Source organism: Apis cerana, linkage group LG1, assembly GCF_029169275.1.
Source record: "Apis cerana isolate GH-2021 linkage group LG1, AcerK_1.0, whole genome shotgun sequence".
NCBI classification, from domain to species: domain Eukaryota; kingdom Metazoa; phylum Arthropoda; class Insecta; order Hymenoptera; family Apidae; genus Apis; species Apis cerana.
Genome location: NC_083852.1, coordinates 25390287 through 25405438, shown reverse-complemented (window position 1 = coordinate 25405438; position 15152 = coordinate 25390287). Strand labels below are relative to the sequence as shown.

General features: G+C 39.2%; 1 protein-coding gene across 13 annotated transcripts in view; it reads right to left on the bottom strand.

Annotated features, from left to right (window-relative positions):
• LOC108002050 (regulating synaptic membrane exocytosis protein 1) overlaps positions 1-15152 on the bottom strand; it is a 128922-nt gene that overhangs the window by 110435 nt on the left and 3335 nt on the right. The window lies entirely within an intron of this gene.

The following is a 15152-nucleotide window of genomic DNA, read 5'->3' as shown; positions in this document are numbered from 1 at the left end:
CTAACAACAATTCCACTTCCCTTTGAGAATTCGCCCTTTTCGCCGCAAATCTCTCCTTCAATCCTTATCCTTATCTTCTCAAACAAAAGGAAGAAGAAAAAGAAAGAGACTCACATCGAACGATTTTCCATCATCACGATGGAAAGAAGAAATTAATCGTGGGTATTTGAAAAAGAATTATTAGAGACTCTGATAATTATGAAGATGTAAGGATTTCGATTGTTAGAAGCAAAAAAAAATGAAAAATCGATCGATTGAAACTTGCTTGTTCAGTTGAATATTAAATTGGACCGAAAAATTATTCAAAATTACTATATATATACTATAGTTCTTTTTATAATAACTTTTCGTACAATTTAATCGACGTTACGAGAAACAAAAATATATTCCAATTTCTTAAATACTTTCCAAAAAGAAAAAAGAAAGACTATTAAATTAAAAATTAAATTAAATACATTTTTAAAAGCCTCGTCACACGAATATCTATATAATTCACTATATCCATAAAATTGTAAACGTTGAACGCGATTTTGGAATTTCGAATCCCTGGTAAAATCGTGGAGCATTCAGCAGGATCCCAACAGGATGATCGGCCGCGTCAAAGAATTAATGAGTCCGTTAACGATGCCGATACTGCTCCATTAGCGATCGAGGAAAAGGATCGGTCGTTTCGCGACAATCGTATCAGAAATCGAAGGGCGGCCACCCTTGGAGCGGATAAAGATCGGTCGGAGAGGGAGGGAGAACAATATTTGGCCGATAAGACCGTCGTAAAAACCGGTTGGAGGAGAACTGGGCAGACCTCGATGGAGGGTCCAACCGTTCGATTCGTGTCCGATAAGAGGGAAGGAGGGTTTGCGTTTACACGACTCATTGAAAAGTTACGAAAGGGGTGTCTTTTCGTGCGAACGGGAAGGATCTAGCGTGACATTGAAACGTTATACGAGGTCTGGAAAAGCCAGACGTTTGTTCCTAAAAAAAAGAACATACGTGATTTTTGCACAAAAGGGTAATTAGATTCGCAATGCTTGAACAATATCCGATTCTTTAAATAAGCGAACGAGAAACGTCGAGTTTTCAAACGTGATCCTTACGAAACGGTTGCATTCGAACTTTCCGAACGAGGTGAAAGAAAACTCTATTCTCGGTCTCGTTTTAAATTATTGTTAACACATTCCGTACAGACACCTCGTTTTAATATTTTTTTTGACTCGATCGACGACTCAAGCGAGTCAAAGAAACACTCGAAACAATAATAGGAAAAGGCGAGAAGAAGAAAAAAGGTAAATGTCTGTTCGTTATTCAAGTTTGCAAAGTATATAACGAATAACAGTTAAAAATATAGAAAAGTACGTACGTGACAAATATATGTATAAGAAATGTGTATAAGAATATATATTTTCTCAAAAACGTGCGGGCCCTGATTGACCGCGCTGCGTTAACGAGTTGGAAAATTGGAAATTACTTTTCATCGTTGTTTTTAACGAGTACAAGTGAGGAATACGGAGGAGGGAGCGAACCAAAGCGGGTGTTTGGCGGTTGCTCCGATCGAGCCGCGCTCGAATTTCCGCTCGAAATATCGTCTACGAGCTTGTACATCTGTCACAAGTTATCGAGCGTTCGTACATTTGCGAGTCAGAGAGAGAGAGTTCAACTGGCAAGTTTCGTTTCATAATCATGGCGGCGGTTTTCGATCGGTTCGTTATTCCTTCTTCACACGCTCGCCTTGTTTCGAGGACGCGTGTTTCCATTCCCATGTATTATTGCGATTCCCTATCCGTTGGTTATTTCGGATCCCCCGGGCTCGAGTTTATCCCGGGCAGAGAGAAAATCTCGGGGATTAGAGGAACGAATGATTCCGTTGGCTGGCTTCGTTACTCGAAATTGGACGAGATCGACGAATGGCAAACATTCCGTTCCAATATCCAACGCGTTATTTTTTACTTTCGTCTTGAATCGTTTCTTTAAATTGTACGTAAAACTGCGCTCGTTTCATCGAACGGATAATTAAATGATAGTGTCAGAGCGATCCTTTTTTGCCAATAAATTTTGATAAAATTTATGATTCTTCTTATCGTAAGTAAAATTAGTTTAAATCGTTCGTATATAATTAATCGGAAGAAATGAAACTTTTTCTTGAAAACATCTTGCACGCAACGAATACGACTGAATACGAGAAACTGATAGATTTTGTTCGATCAATTATACAGACTGGTTAAAGATAGGATCAATAAGTTTAAGTTATTTTATTGGGGGAAGGTTATACACACTCTACGATATTCGTGTTACAAAGTTTCGAGAAAGAATAAAATTCTAAAGCAATTACTCGTTCTAAAAGCGCGTCTTCCTTCTTAATTTAAAAATTAAGAAGGGGGGAAAGTAGCGGTAAATCATTCTGACGTTACGTTAAATTTATCCGATAACATCGTCCGACGTTAATAACAAATGGGTTTCCAAGTGCGTATGGAAACGGCTTTCGTGGTTTTCTTCTTCTTTTAAACTAGGATCCATCGAGAAATTGAATTCTCTATCGGCAACGAGCGTTTAACTTATATACCGCGAAATTTTGTAATTAATTTTCGTTTTTCTTTGGAGCGGGAAAAGGTGAAAATAAGGAGGAGACCGCTTCTTTTACTCTCAGGAAACCGAGTGGGTATAGGATAGGATTTATCATTCGCGTAGACCGGAAAACCGGTTCCCAATTTCATTTTCATCATCGGGGGAAACATCGTACCGCCATGACGTGACGTGACGTGACGCGAAAGTATTAATAATATTTACAAAGCGTTCATAGTTATTCGATTATCTTATGGGTTGAACGAAAATTCTATTATCCGTTGCACGAAAATATTTTGTAGTTTCACAGTGTAATAAACGTTGGCATCCGACCGATTAATTAAAAAACGTTGCTCGTAGTTAACCAATTATTTACCGTCGAGTCGAGGAAAAATTCTATTTTGTTGTTGAAAATATTTTACGATATTTCCCCCTCGCTCAATACATTATATATTCGAATTGAAAGGTGATTAATAGTATACGACGAGTATACGAAATATTTGATTTTCTTTTCTTTCTTATCTTTGATCTTAGCTGGAAATTAAAAAATGTAGAAACGTGGTTAAAAGTGAAAAAGAGAGGGTTTTTATTTTTTAATATTTTATTCTAAGAATCTAAGTTTTGATCGGATGGACGATAATCGTTTGAAATTTCTTTCGAGAGAACGTTCGCGATGAGAATCTAAAGTAAGATAAAAAAACACCCACCTCGTTTCCGTTCGAGGTTGTTAGTGGCTTACCTACCCTGTATTATTTTTTCGTCTATTTTTACTCTCTTAAATTTCTTCTCTACGCGTTTCTGTACCATCGATTCGATAGCACACTTTTATCGTTTTTAAATATTTTGTTTCGAAAAGAAAAAAAAAAGCATTCCAAAGTCGAGATTTATGCACAGTTGTATAAATTAATCAAGATATCTGGTAGCGACATCATTATTCGTATTATTTGTATTTAAAAGAAAGAAAAATGTGAAAGAAAAAGTTCTCAATAAAGATAAAATGCGAAGCAAAAAAAAAAAAAAACACAATATTGAACTTTATCGAATATACATTATTATTTACGATCATTCTCCGATTCAAATCGGAAATAAAACAATAAATGCATGACACGATGTATTAAAAATTAAATGTCGATATTAATAAATGCACACACGTACACGCAAGCGAAAATTATACACGATACTTATTTCCATAAATTCAAAAATTCCATTCAACGATTACCTTTCCAGGTTGGAGTAAACTATCGATAAAGATCTATGAAATATACATGCACGCACACACACACATACACACATACAATTCCTGAGAACTCGAGTTTTTGAACGTTTTATATGCAATGCAATACGATATTGTAATATCTTATAATGTATACACAATTTTATCAATTTATACGAGGAAAGATGACGGGGGGAAAAAAGAGGGAACTTTATTTTATTAATTTAAATTTATCTGAATATTTCTAGATTTTTATATATTCCATTTTTTGTTGATTTTACGTCGATCGTGAAAACGCTTGACGAGTAGAGCTTTAATTGTAGAATTTCATAAATTAAACAACGGATTGAATTAAACATTTTTTTTAAATTTGAAATGAAAATAACGGGCAAAGGTAAGAAGAAACGATTATTCCGAAAATTTCGTTCCGAACGGGGTTTTTTCGAACAATTTTGCATTCTTCTCGTATTCTTTTCAATTGCATTATAAAAAATAATAATAATAATAATTTAACATTCTAACTTTTTCGACTCTTTCTCTCTCTATATATATCTCTCTCTCTCTCTCTCTCTTTTTCTCCCTCTTACCCAAAATCCTCGTTTCAGATAACACGATTTAAATCGGAGCTCGAGCACATTTGTCCTTGTCGCGGCCCTAATGCACCAACCCGATCGGAGAAACGTAAATTTCTGTAGGAGTGCGAGGTGGAAAAGACGGAGTCGGTGGGTGTCGATGCGGTCGAGCAACGGGGAAAGGGGATTGAATTTAACTTGCCCCTCCCCCCTTTCCCCGAGTGCCACCGGCAAAGGGGTGGTTTCGAGGTCGAGGGCTGTCGACCGACCTCGACCGATCGATATAGCTACAGGTGTCCGAAACCCTATCCGTTCTGCTCCCGTCGGCGAGAGAAAAAAGAAAAAAAGAAAGAAAAAGAAAATCGGTGCTCATCGCCAATTTCAAGTCGCGCCCCCTCCCTTTCTCGTGTCCTAATTTTTTCCTTCTTTAACGTGTGTTCGCTGCCAATTTCAAGTCGCGCCCTTCCCATTCCTCGTCCCCTAATTTTTTTTTCTTTAACGTGTGTTCGTCGCCAATTTCAAGTCGCGTTTCTCTCCCTCTTTCTCATCCCCTAATTTTTTTTCTTCTTTAATGTGTGTTCGTCGCCAATTTCAAATCGTGCCCCCATCGTCCCCTAATTTTTTTTTCTTAACGTGTGTTCGTCGCCAATTTCAAATCGTGCCCCCATCGTCCCCTAATTTTTTCTTCTTAACGTGTGTTCGTCGCCAATTTCAAGTCGCGTTTCTCTCTCTCTTCCTCGTCCCCTAATTTTTTCTTCTTTAACGTGTGTTCCCTTTCCCTTCCTCGTCCCCTAATTTTTTTTTCTTTAACGTGTGTTCGTCGCCAATTTCAAGTCGCGTTTCTCTCCCTCTTTCTCATCCCCTAATTTTTTTTCTTCTTTAATGTGTGTTCGTCGCCAATTTCAAATCGTGTCCCCTTTGTCCCCTAATTTTTTTTTCTTTAACGTGTGTTCGTCGCCAATTTCAAATCGTGCCCCCCTCGTCCCCTAATTTTTTTTTCTTTAACGTGTGTTCGTCGCCAATTTCAAGTCGCGTTTCTCTCTCTCTTCCTCGTCCCCTAATTTTTTCTTCTTAACGTGTGTTCGTCGCCAATTTCAAGTTGCGTTTCTCTCGTCCCCTAATTTCTTTTTTCTTTAACGTGTGTTCGTCGGCAATTTCAAGTCACGCCCTCCTTCCTCTTCTTCGTCCTTTAATTTTTTTTCTTTTTTAACGTGTGTTCGTCGCCAATTTCAAGTCGCGTTTCTCTCGTCCCCTAATTTTTTCTTCTTTAACGTGTGTTCGTCGCCAATTTCAAGTCGCGCCCCCCTCGTTCCCTAATTTTTTTTCTTCTTTAACGTGTGTTCGTCGCCAATTTCAAGTCGCGCCCCCCTCGTTCCCTAATTTTTTCTTCTTTAATGTGTGTTCGTCGCTAATTTCAAGTCGCGTTTCCCTCCGCCTTCCTCGTTCCCTAATTTTTTCTTCTTCTTCTTTAAGATGCGCCGTTCTTCGGAAATCGAATCGAAATAATGAATCACGGTGCACGGTTACGAAGAAACGCGCGCAACGAACGAACAGTGAAACGAACAGTGAAACGAACAGTCGGGGCAAAGGCGATTCCTCGATCGATTTAGCTACAGATGTTCAAAAGTACTGTTCCTCCGCTTCCTCGTCGCCTGGAATATGTGAAACGGTGAGCTTCGGGCGACGCGAAAACCGTATACATTTCCGTTACTGTTTTTACAGTCCGACACCAAGTTACGACACCATAGTTTCGTTCTTTGACTGGGATATTAAACGAAGCTACGAATGGATCTTCCTCCAAAAGATTTTCTCGAAAATGATATATTCAAAAGTCGAGTTATTCGAGATGTTCTTCAAACGCTGCGAACTTTCGGTGGTCGGAATTTATTATTACCACTTTGTGACCAACTAATTCCGGACAATTCTTTGCAATTACGAAGCTATTTGAAGTACATCATTCTTTCAAGTACATCATTTTCGATAAACTACTTTTCTGAAGAATTTATCTCATCGATTAAGACTCTTTTGTACTCAGAATTTATATCGCCTTTGTAACTGATTAACCCTCTACTCTGGATCTTCCTCCAAAGATTCTATCCTTTTCTTAAAAATTGATTTGAAACGTTTAAAATACGTTCGATCAATTATTTTGTGATATGCGGGTAAAATTTATCCTATTCTCAACCTGCTGTAACCTTCACAATTCACATTACCGCTTCGCAACTCTTCGCCCTGGACAATTCTCTACTCAACCCCCTGTCGACAACTCCGACTTTGACTTTTCCCTGTAACTGTGAATGGTCTTTATCGGTTGGAGAAACTCTCCGTTTCCAAGAACCGGCACGGTACACCCGTACTGAAAACTCGGTTAGATAACTACTCTCTCGGTTTGGGGTAGATAGATGTATCCGGTAATTGGCCGTGGGTGACCAGAAACTTTATCTATCCGTTTCATCTCTGCCCTCTTCTCCCCGCTTCTTTCCCTACTCGCGTTCAAATGGAAACGCGTATATCCCTTCGCTTCGTTTATTTTTATTATTTCCTCTCCGACATGCTCTCTAGACATTTGATGTCGACAAAAAACAAAAAAAAAACCCTCCAACTCTGGGGGAGGAAAAAAAACTTTATTCGAGGCGGCATAAAATAAAAATGTCCGATTCCAAAACCCCGCCGCGTATTCATCATGCCGCAAATTGCGCTTTCAGCCTCATCAAGCATTTTTTTTTTTTTTTTTCTATCGATAAACGACGCTTGAAAACGTTCAAAACAAACGAACGTCCTTTTCCGCTTTCGCAATCAATGCCACACGCATCGGGTTCCCGAGATATTTTCATGCACTTTACTCTCCGCGTTGCGGAATTGTTTCGCCGCGAATGGAAAAGAGAAATATGATAGAGAGCGATATATTGACGACAAGGATCGAATCTCAAAATTTCTTGTATAAATAATTGAAGAATGAAAAGTGGAGTTTCTCGTTTTTGAAAATCAGCGTAAGAGGATCAAAGAAAATTACATCGATTAATTCGTTTCTTTACGTAATGCGAAATTCGACTCTGATTGTTTTAATTGTCAATTAAATCGGCATCGATCCGCGCCGAACAACAAAATGAAAACGGAATAACGAACGAGGAGGAAAATGCGATTACGCAATCGAATTAACCTTAAATCGTTATGAGAAAGATCGTTGTATTCTTGGATGATCCGTGAAGCCGTTATAAAAGAGGTTATCACGGTGATGGCGGATAATAATTTGTAATCGCAAATGTGAAAGTTGGAAATAATTCCCCCCCCTCCCCCCTCTTCCAATCGAAGCGGAGATATTTCCTCTTCTCGAGACTTGTTGCGTCCTAGTTAAAAGTAAAAGGGAGCAAATATTCGAATCTAAGTATTTCATTTTAATAAAAGAATAATTCGAAGAACGCTTATTAACTTTCTTCGAATATCAAAGGGAATATTCGTTTTTTGATCAATGCGAAACGCGAAATTTAATTAAAAAATACCTTACAACTACACGTGTATGCTGTACCACTGTGATATATATACGCGTGCTGGAAATAACTATAATATTTCCATATCTGTCGAGAAAGAAATTATACAATAATAAACATCCCGCGTTTCTTTCCCTTTTCTTTTCTTTTTCCTACGATATTTTACGATAACGAGGGACAATTAGAATATACTTCACTGATCGATTTCTCAGTGTATAAAAAAAAAATAACATTCGAAGAAAAATTTGAAAAACGCACGATAAAAACCGGTTGAACAGTTCATTTATCGGGGTGCCGATAAGAGCGGGGTATCGGAGTGCGATAGACAAGCGATAAATTTGTTCCAATAAAACAGGAAGCAGCAATATAAAAGCCCAACCCTCGCGTTTTCCCTGCAGGCGGGCAGACACACGCACACACGCATACACGCACGCATTGCACACACAGATCGACAAGAATGTAAGGAAAGAGGCAAAGGACTCCTCGAGGGTATATTCGATGCAAGGGATACATACGAAAATGGTTTCTTTGATACACCGCTTCCCACTTTTCGGTCCATCTAACAATAAATGAACGAATGGCTTCGCCACGCCCCCTCGCTTAGCTTTTCCCCTGCGCCATTCACCCTGCTACAATTATGATCGAGGGAGGGAGGGGGGGAAAAGGTGCATAAATATTAGCTTTCAAGGTGGCGAAAGAAACGCGAGAGCGGTGAAGACAGAAAGAGATTTATAGGGGACTTGCCAGTAAAATGGCATTTCTCGTTGCTCGTAGCCAACGAGTTGCTCTGTTCGCGATTTTATGATTGCGTCGAGGTTTTGGCCTCGCCAAGGGCGAATTGATAAGAAAGGGATTGTTCGTTTTCGACCTGTAAAATGATTGTAACTTCGAAGAGTGAAAATCGACCGAACGAGGGAGGGTTGACACCAATATTATTATTTCCATAAATTTCGTGAAAAAAAGATAGAGAGAGATCATTTAAAAAAAAAAAAAAAGGATTTCCTAGGATTATTTTTAGAAATCATCTCTCCTCTGATTATTTTATTTTCCCTCTCGACTTTATTATTTACTCGATTCGAGCCAGTTGCTGCGAGCTGCAAACGCGTGCAAGCTGCAAAATGAAAAATCCGATTAAAAATACGATAGCGACGTTTCGAAATTTCCAATATGCGCGCGTATATGTACACATATTATATACATTTCCAAAACTGTTTAAATAATAAATCCTGTCCGATCGATTTCACCATTTTTTCTTTCCTTTTTTTTTTTTTTTTTTATCTTTAAATTCGTTTCATCGCGTGAAAAGAACAAAATTCGATTTTCCCGAATCTAAAAAAAAAAGAAAACAAAAACAAAACTTCTCGAGAGATTCGAGCCCTCCCTTCCAAAATTAGAGGACAAGAAGCGAACTTTTACTCCACCTTCCCCTTTCCTCTCGACCAAAAAACCCTTTAACCCTCTCTTTCTCTCTCCCTCTCTCTCGTTAATTCGTGGCGAGATTAAAACCTTTCATCCCGCTCGATTATTTCGAAGGGAGGGAAACTTTTTCTCCGGCGGAATTCGAGCCCGAGCTTGTTTGTTTCGCTCGCGCCGTTAGCTTCGCTCGGCCATCCTCTTCGCTCGGTGGTTTGCAGCCTAATTTCAGCAACTCGAGGCTTTCGAAGGCTGGGTTCGAAAGGAGGGGGAGGGGGAACTGGGTCAACCGATCATCATCGCTCGCCTCCATATCGCGAAGAGAAGAGAAATAGGAAACGCAAGCGCGTTCTTTTATCGATCCTCTGTATCCTTGCTCGGCAAGGAAAAAAGGGGGAAGAAGAGGTGAGGAGAAGAGGTGGTGGAGGAGGAGAAGGATCCTCGAGCAAGCATTTCCGATCGAGTAATCACTCGGCGAAATTGTTGTTCTGTAGTCGACAACCGATCACGATAACAACCCCCTGATTTGCATCGCGATATCGTACCACCGTTACGTTATTGCATCCCCATCGTTCGGGGATGACGATTTCCACGCCGATATGCAAACTGCATCGATTCGTTAATTGAAAGGCGAAGAAGAAGATCAGTCGAAGGGGAAAAAGAAAGAAGGAAAGAATTATCGTGCAAAAAATTCTATTTTCCAAAGATTCGCGAGTGGTTTGATTGGTCGAATATGTATTCAACCTATCTCTCGAGGTGATTTTCTTGACACGATTTGTTATAGTTTAGAGAAAAAATTGATGTGTTTGTAAAGGTGATGATTTTTTTCTTTTTTTTTTTTTTCCCCCTTCGATCTTGAAGGGATTAAATTAGAATTCGCTCGCGTGGTTCGGTTTTATTAGAAAAGTGGAAAATGTCGAGAATTTTGAAGGATCTTCGATTCAGTGGCCCCCGAGGCTGTAGACTCGTTCATTATCCGGCCAACCTGTTATCGAAATTCTCTGATAATCGATTATTCCATTATCCAAACGCTCTGTTATCCGATCAGAACGTTTCTTTTTTTTTCGATAATAATTAATTAGACGGATACCCGCGTTCGTATATATTTTTCTATTAAAAAAGTAATAATAATAATAATAATTCTCATATCTGTTTATTTATAACATGTCGAAATATCTTTTGAATATCTTCTGTGCTATATGCATATAACGCAATTATATTCGAACACACATCCGTTATCCAAACATTTCCCTGTTCGAATGTTTCACTATCCAAACGTATTATTATCCAAGCAATGTATTTCCTTCGTTGATTAATATGAAATTGATATACCCATAACACGATTATCCGAACAATTAAAACTATTTCTACTTATTTTCCATTGTCGAAACGTTCTATTCATTGTACGAATAGTACAATTTGCTTTAAGCGTAAATTTAATTATTAAGATGAGGGAAGAAAAATTATTAATCTCGTTTAAGGATTGTTTGAAAATAGAAACGGAGTGTGATTCAGTGAATCAGTTTGACGAACTTTATATTTTCAATATTGTTGTTATTATTATTGTCGGTAATTGTTAAAATTTATTAAAAATTATAAAAAGTAATAGGCGCCTATTTTCCTTCGTTTATTTCGTAAGGAAATTTCGATAAGAGAATTTCTTCTTTTCCTCTCCAAGTTTGAAAATAGAAGTAATATTATCGAGCGACCTATTCCACCGCGAAAATAATCTTCCGTTTTATAAGCATAACCAGAGAAAAAGTTTTTTGCGAAAAAACTGGACCGTTCGTTTTGCATCCGACGATTATTTTCTATTTCGGATACAAATATTTCTCGATAAATTTCTCCTGCTGTGCGAAATTACCGCATTCCCTCTCCCCCTCTTCCCTCAAGAATAAACGGAAAGTTTATCGTTTCCTTCTCTCCATTTTCCACGAGATTAATTAAAATGATATTTCGAAATTCTGTTAATAATTTTATTAAAATATATATACGTATACGTACGTATTTAACTTGAAAAATAATTATCACTTTGCTCCAAACTTGTACACCAAAAATCGTACACGCGTGCTTGCTATGTCGTAAATACATTAGTAAACAAACAGTGGAGGGGAATCAGGAATGTTTCAAGACCAAATGTTGCGATGATCGTGAAAGGCGGCAAATGGAGGCGATATCGCAGGAATCGTAAAAAGAAACAGGGGAAGGGAGAAGGAGAAAGAAGAAGGGGATGGAACGAGAAAATGGTGGGGAAAAATGGATGAGAGGAAATGGCGAGAAGTTCACGGTAAGGAACTGGGCCAACCGATGACCTTTTTGCAATAAGTAACCGGGGTGATACACGTGAAGAGATTATAATTCCCCAACGAGCCCTCTGAAATATTCATCAAGAATCGGTGACGAGAAGGCGAAGAGAACCCGATTGGTCGTTAATTCTGCAAAGTTGAACAAAATGGGGTGGTCGACGGCGTATGAAAAAACGATTCATTATTTTTTTCTCTTCTTTTTCCATACATCGAACGAACGAGATTTGACGAGAACCGTTCAACTCGTTTCCTTCTTTTGAATTAAATAAAAGAAACATTTACGGGGATTATGTGTCGCACGAATGAGAAGATAAAAGTTTCGGAGAAGAAAAATCGATCGTTGTGCAAGTTTTAGACGATTTCGCGTTCGAATAACCGTTCGCGGTTGAAGTGAAATGGAACGTGAACGATGAATTGTATTCCCTTGTATAGAGTACACGACGATGGTATCCAGCGGAACAGAATATTTCAAAGAAACAGCAATTTCACACATGATTTTATGAAACATTACCCTGCCAACCCTGTTTTACTTCATTTTCCTCATCCTATTTCTATTCATTGTAAACGAAGAGACTAGTAAAGATATAATGCAAAGGCGTTTCGTGATCGAATATCGATCGTATGATCTTCATCTCGAATATTTTTTACGAACACAACCAACGATCTTAAATTACAATTAATTATTCCTTTCATTTTTCTATAAATCTTGCCGTTCAAAAATGTTTATTCGAGTTTTATATTATACGTATTATGGAAAAGTGACGCCACGTATATTTTTACGTATATTTCGTGCTTTCGAAGATATTCGACGAAACGAAATTAATGAATCAGTATCAAAGAAAATAACAAGCAGCTGCAGCAAGTAGCCGATCAAGAAATACAGATTAAATTCTGCTGCTATACTACCACAGAAATATATCTGATGAAACGTGCTCTCGTTGAAACGTTGGAATCGTTTTCCAAAAGGACAGGATTCGCCTGAAAAGGGAAACCTTTGATCGAAATACGACTCACTATACCGCTAATATCGCTTGCTAAATAAGCGCTTTTGAAGAACACAATTCGAATATATATATATATAATGAAAAAAATCAGAGAGATTTAATTAAACGTTTAACAACATTATATAAGAAGTAAAAAAGAAGGAGTCTTTCTCGTCTCTCGTGAACACTTGTCTGTCAAGAACGTGTTTCGATCGACTTGAATACGGCACTTGACGGCAAAGGTGATACCGTAGCCACCTAGTAGTGGCTAAAATGTCGTGATATCGATGCGTTAAGATGTCAATATGTCAATGGCGACATTGTTCGACGAGCCGTTCGACTTTATATATATATATATCTGAAAGCACGGAGAGCAATGCTTGTACAAACTTTCCGTTAATTTACGAAAATGAGAAAGTGTCAATCTGTCAACGCGTCAACGGTATTTAATATTATCGAAAGCGGAGGTTAAAGGCTGGCTTTAAATCGTTTAAAAATCGTGCACACGTCCAATTATCGGAGAAGAGGAGGGGAGGACTTTAGTTCACGGGAAAACAGGGTAAATTTTAGTTCAATTTACATGGAAGCTTTTCGAGAAATTTTACGAGACCTGACACCGTGAATTGGATGTTAACCCGGGATAATACAAATTTATCTAGTTTATTCCATGGGAACAAATTCGTCTCGTTTCATCCCAACGACTTACGCGTTTCTTCTTCCTTTCGTTAATTAATTCTCCCTTTCACGATCACACGTTGATGTGTCTTCGATCCATCAGACACGTATTCGACGAGTAACGTAAAAACGTTCGTCGCTCGAAGACAAAACCTCTCCTCCTCCTCCTCTTCCTCCTTCGCTCGTCTGTTTGCTCTCTGACGTGTTAAATCTTGCTCGAGTGACCACGCCATTCTGATTAGAGTAGAAGAATACAACAATCCTGGTGCTGATTCGTAACGCGTAACGGCGTGTAAACGTTCCACGAATAGCCTGCGCCCGGTCAAATGTCAACCGACCAATCATTCACTCGAGCTAAAAATACTGGAAAGGATCGTGTTCGGGTCCACCCACGCGGGATCGTGAATGTAGGGGAGGGGGAATTCGATTTCAAAGAAGAGATTCTACGAAGCGGACGCGTAGAATCGCGTGGATATTTCCAGGAAGCGATGAAACCAGAAAAAAGGAGGGAGAGAAAGGAGAAGTTGTGGCTTCTCGGTGGTTTCTCGTCAGATGGTGAGAGGGGAGAGAAATCGCAAGTGAGAGAGACGAGAGAGACGGAGTTTATTATTAAGAAAGAAGGAGTGAGAAGAGTCGAGGAAGATATACGAATAGGTTTCGTTTCTCGCTCCTTTTCATTCACTGTCATCGATGCTCTTACAGAAATTGCTCGCCAACAATGGAAAACTGCAATTTGCATCGCGATTACCTGTACGGCAAAAGCAAGGAGAAGAGAAAAGAAGAGAATGAACGGGAGGAGTGTCTTTATTCTCGTAATCTCGTGTTCGTTATACGCGATTTTTGCAACGTGTGCGAATTTTTCTCCTTTTCATCTTCACCGATGATCGTTGGAAAAATTGCTGGCCAACGGTAAAAATCGTTTCGCCTAAGAAATCGAGAGGGGAAAGGTGGTGATTGTTTCACGGAGGTTCGAATGGCGCGGCTTCACGCTCGTGCACCACGTTATGAATTTTCCTTTATACCTTTCTCCTCGATGCTTCTGAATTGTTCGTTCGACAATGTAGAAACGTTCCACTGCGGCGATCAAAGGGATCGAGAGAGGAAAATTCATGGATTCTTAATGGATTCGAAAGCAGTGACGCAGCGATAACCCACTGATTTACAATATCTGCGAATATTGAAAATTTTCCTTCTCGAGCCTCGTCGCTCGTGTCATCGATGCTCTTGCGGAAATTGCTCGCCCAACAATGGAAAACGTTCCATTTGCATCGCGATTATCTAGCAAAAGAGAGAAAAGAACGATGGTTCTCTCCTCAACGTCTGTGAACGTTACGAATTTTCCTCGCTCCTTTTCGTCCTTATCATCGATGCTTCTGAATTCGATAACCCATGAATTCGTGTCGATCGTGAACGTGAACATACTAAAAATTTTCGATGCTCTTGGAGATATATTTGATCGCTCTCGAAACGCGATTACTTAACAAATATATTTTCGATAATTTCAAAAAATCGCGCGCAAAAAATGAGTTTAGCCGCTTTTTTAGGCGGAAAGGGAAAAAGGAAATCAGCGCACTGTTTACCGTTCGACTTACCCACTCGCGAAGAAGGGAAGAGAAGGAATTCCGCCAAGTGCGGAATGGAAACCGTTTGCTCTGCTTTCGAGCGGAAAACTCCCGCCCTCCCGGATTAGTTTGCGTTTTCGAGATTGTAAAGTTCGAGTTATACCACCCTCTAAACTCCGTTACACGTACTCCGTTCAGACGGAGGCGCAACAATCGAGGACTAATCTCCTCGCGCCACTACCGCGTTTCCGCGATACTTTTTCAGCCACTCGTTAACTCGCCGCCGAGTTTTCGAGGCCGAAAAAAAAGAAAACGTAGCCGAGCACTCTTCGCCACGTTCTTTCAACCGTGCTCGAAAGTCAAGAAATATGGAGTAGCGAATAT